Here is a 5,123-nt window from a genome sequence, read left to right as displayed (position 1 = left end):
CATAAGATTATAGAATAGTTGCTATAATATATTAGTTTTAAATATCTGCACAGTAATTAAATTTGAATGTATTGAACGGGGATTAGTTAACATCAATTAATCAATAATTCAGTTTATGTATTTAATTCACAAAATCAATTGATTAGCTGCTTTAACTAAAGCAAAACTAAATAGTTGAGTTCTATAGTTTTGCTGATTTCTAGTAATATATATGATCATTTATTTTGCTGCTTTACAAACATCTCATTGATATTGATATTAGTTTAATTAACAGATAGGTAACTTGACAAAAAAAAGAAAATCTTATTAATAGTTAAAGAAACAGTTAATTCATAACGACTTATAGTGATTGTGACTTAATGATAATAATGGGGCAATCCATACAAGATGCACATATACCAATGCAGTCCTAAACATCAATGTGAAGATCCAAACAATCAGTAAAAGATGTATTAAACTTCACCTGATTGCACAAGGTGGTGGCTTTCTAAATTCAGTAATTAAGTAGATAACGTGGTGGTTTAAATCGAATGGCACTGAGTACAAGCTCCAGAGTAAACATCAACTCTGGGATCAAGGCATATCCGACTGATGAGCCCTAAATAGGATGAGATCCGCTTCCTAAATCCCTCTGTTAGCATCATCCATCTCTTCTCATAAGGGTTGATATTCTTTATCCTATAGTTCATGGTTAATTAGTTTTCTCTATTGAAATTTTCTAATGATCGGAATTAAGTTCGATTTAACTTCTTTTGTTAGCTTAACACGAAACTGAAACAAAAAGTGAATACCTTTCTAGCTTAATATTTATTATTACTATTATTATTATTATTATTATTATTATTATTATTATTATTATTTCTTGATCGATCCTGACGATGAATATTAAGTCGTCGCAAGTTACATGTTAGTAGTTCAGAAATCAACATTTGAATAATATTCATTCTTTTCAATGCATACTGCCATCCACCACCTGAATAGGTTATGCGATTATTAGACGTAAAGATGTTTTAAAGCAAAAAATGAGATGACTTGTTGAAATATTTAGATGGCAGGAACAGGTAGCCCAGATATTCAAGCAGGCCACCAAAGTCAAACAAGTGATCTTGCGCTTTCATTTATACATTCATTAACTACTGAAATTCTGGTAAACTTCACAGATAATGGCCAAACTGAATGTTAAGAATGACCTATTCTATTTCATTGTGATTATTGACCCAAATTGCCTTGATTGGTTTAACATTTCCGTATAAATATTCATGTATATTAGAGTAAAGCCTGATGACGATCTGATTGAAAACAATTGTTCGCTTATATATGTTGTTCTAATTTTCACAATGGGAATCTTTAATATCCGAAAACAAATAAAGCAAGCCGAACAGTTTTTATTATAAAAAATATCATATATTGACGAGTCCTAATAAGCGATTCAATGATCGCTTTGAGGATGTTTGTGTCCATATTGAATTAATTCACATTGGTAAAAGCAATATTGAAAAAGTAGTAGATTTATTTGAAATTATGGTTTAATCTGTAAAGCAATGATGAAAATTCAGGAGATTTCTTCTAATGAAAGTCATTCCTTTAGGACTACAAGAATTATATTCACTAAAAGTTGGAAAAATACGTCGCCCAAATTCTTGAGAGAAAAACTTATTCACTAACTACCGGATGTCAGCTGGCGCAATTATTCCTAACCAGTTGTCCTATGCATTTTGTATAAGGAAAAGATTTGTTACCAGAAAATCTATACGGTTCAAAGAGTAAGCAGTTAGGATTAGTAAAATAAAGGTTGTTGTTCGGTATTCCACCTCAAAGAAGCATATCTGGTAACAAATTGTCCTACTGACGTTTCGTAACTGAGTATAAGCCACTTCTTCAGAGTAAATACATAACCCAATACCCAATTCATTTGAAACTATTAAGTTCAACATTGGCACTGATACCCACAAACACAGCTGGTGTTTACAATTTTTTCCGGTAAAAAGACGGTTGTTAATAACTTGTACGGATAGCACAGTTAATGTATGCCAATGGTTTGGTGCAAGTGCTAGTGTCTAGAGCGAAATTCTGACCACGTAACAGATTATAAAGAATCTTATCAGAAAACTGTGTAACAACTGCTGTATCAATGAAAAATGTGATATAGTAGGGACCAAAAGATGAATAAGTTGGGGTCTTCATGAAGAATGTTTCTCAACGAGATGTAAGTTTTTTTTTATCTCAAAAAACGGAATAAACCCATTCAGACAAAAAAGATAGGTTCATTGAAGAGTTGTCTTTTTGAAGAATTCTTTTCCAAAGCTGTACGACCTCAAACATAAATGCTTATTTTTTAAGATAATGATAGCGATAATAAAAGGTTTTCCAAACATGACAAGACTGAGGTGAAATAAATAAAGGCATGAAGACGTTTTTTTTCTATTAATGAAAATAATAATATTGCTATTGTTGAAAACTTGTATATGCATCATGAAGATAACAAAAAATCTTATTTGGAAGAAGGCTCAGGGCGATAAGATAAAATGTTGAAATTGAGATGGATCGCAGTCAGGAGCATCATAGAAACAAGTAAGTTGGGGGGGGGCTAAAGTTCTATAGTAAAGAAGATGGTCAGGAAGGAGATGTCTGTGAGGAAAGAAAGAAGAAAAAGAGTTAGGAGAGATTAAGACCATGGTTGTATAAGCTTATTTTGTGAATATAATCCTGGATTTTCCAAATGCTTAGCAAGCCCTAAGAAGATGAAAGCTTACTACCTTCGCAGATGACTTTGAACATAGAGTTCGTTTTAATCGGATGACCTATGTTCACATGCCGTTCGACTTTAGAGCGTCTTATTGAACCATTTCTGCTTCTTCACAACCAAGCCGAGTAGTGTTTTTGAACTCTGTTGAATAAAATACATATCAAACAACCTATATACCTAGCTCCACATGAACAGGCAGATCGATAAATGCGTATGCAATCGGTCAAATGAGGGAGTTTATCCTTTAGACTGTTACCGAACATTGGTCGTCTGGCGAACACTACTCACAGGGTCGCTGCGAAGAACGTTTTTCTGAGGGAGTTAGAAATCCTCATCTTCAGGATGTTTGTAGCTATATCGTCTTTGAAGTCAACAGTCACGTAGAGAATTTCCTTTGGTACGGAAACTATTTATGCTTTAGGTAGTTTGAGTTTTATGTTCTTAAATAAATACTCGTGAATACCCGTTTTCAATAAGCATTTTCTTCAGTTGATTTAATTTATTATCTGTGTCTTTCGGACTACAAATTCTTCGTATCCATGTAACTTTCTCATTCGACTGACGGAGACCCGGCTGTGAAAGCTTGATAACTGGCTACTCCACAAGGGTTTCATATAGATTGATTTTCCTAGAGTTCCATCATGTTTTCTTGTAATTCGATATCATAAAATTTAAAACTATTTTCAACTTCAATTGTGAAATTTGTTGGCAGGTGGCAGTTATTAAATGTCTAAAGAAGTCAGCACAAATCATGTTAATTATCAAAAATAATCCAGGCGTAAGTTTTTAGTTGCATGTTTTTCAAATCGGCCATATAACAATATGCTAGTAGTGGACTAAGAGGTGATCCTATTGTTATACGGTCCTTTTATCTGTAAATTACGTTGTTGTTACCACTATTATTTTTAACATCACCGTTTTGAAAAACAAGTATATATTTGCTATCGTACGGCTGTGAAAACTAATTCGCCGAAAAGAGAACTCTTCACTGAACCAATCTTTCTTATTACGGTATTTTTTAAATCATGAAGTGACATACAATGGATAAATATTGAAAATTGTAGAGTACTGGAAAAAACGTTTCGCGCAGGGTCAGATCCCTTCGTAATTGTGCGTTGTGAGACTTTACGAAACCGAACTCGTGATGTGGAGATCATTATTGGAGTAGGATATTATAGAGTCAAATATTCTGGTCCATATTTCCAGCTCTATTCAGTGTGTCGTAGCTGCGGCTGTCATATTTTGGATGACTATGCTGATTAGAGCTTCTCACGTATTACTCGGAGAATCCATATGGAAGTCAAGAAAAATTGGCTGATAACCTTAACTTAATCATCATATTGTTGTGAGTAATGATCAAGTACCTCTTTTAGAGGAAGCGAGACTAGATTCATATATGACAGTTCATTAAAATTACTTATTGACACTTGGTCAACAATGAATAGAGGGGGGGGGGCTGCTAGTTGTTTTCGATACCTTTTTGGGCCCTTTGATCTGACTCGGGTTCGATAGTATGATAATGTTAACGAAATATACATGCACCCTACCCTCATATATAATTATCATGTTAGAGAACAACGAAATAAAATAAGTCAAATACGGGAAGAGTTTTGGATACGTATATTTCATGCAAGTGTTGACCCAGACAGACAACCGTTGAAACAAAACGAGGAAGCAAATGGGAGAACGCAAGTGCAGCAAATGTATTTGGTAAAGTGTGACTCAATATTTATAGCCAGACAAACATAAGGTGAAGATGTGTGATGAATAAGGTAAGTGACACACATGCATACACTCATTTAGAAACAGTCAAGGTTGATAGGCGAATAATTGACTAGGTCAAAATGTGACTCAAGAAGAATAAGTATATTGGACTGTCTAGAAGCTAAGATGACTCATTTAAGCTTTACATGGTACTAGACACCACAGCCTGTTTACAATTTTCACTAGGGTTCCATGATCTTTTTTAAATTTATATAGATTATTGGTTCTTTAGGCGACAATATGAATATTTCCACGTTGTTTTGATATTGTTTAAGTTTGATTGCCACGGACAAGTGATGATCCTTTATATCCCACTTATCCGGTTTTTGAGAATAAAATAGTGGTTCAGCGTGAAGAGACGGCTTTTCGGTGATTTATCTATGTCGACCATTCTACTTTTCATGAATCAGTTAGCCTTCTTTATTTATTTGCCTACATTTCTATGGTATTTACAGTAAATAATCTCTATTGTATCAAGACGCAAAATACTCTTTTCAATAAATTCTCATCATGTCCTATATTTAAAAGTCTAAATTATTCGTTGAAACCATACCTATGCGGCAAATAAAACTTTATTGTATATAGATTCATTTAAAGCATTTAAATATCTGTT

This window comes from Schistosoma haematobium, chromosome 3 (assembly GCF_000699445.3).
Source record: "Schistosoma haematobium chromosome 3, whole genome shotgun sequence".
Classification (NCBI taxonomy): Eukaryota; Metazoa; Platyhelminthes; class Trematoda; order Strigeidida; family Schistosomatidae; genus Schistosoma; species Schistosoma haematobium.
The sequence above is the reverse complement of the archived record's forward strand: the minus strand, read 5'-3'. Positions refer to the sequence as shown.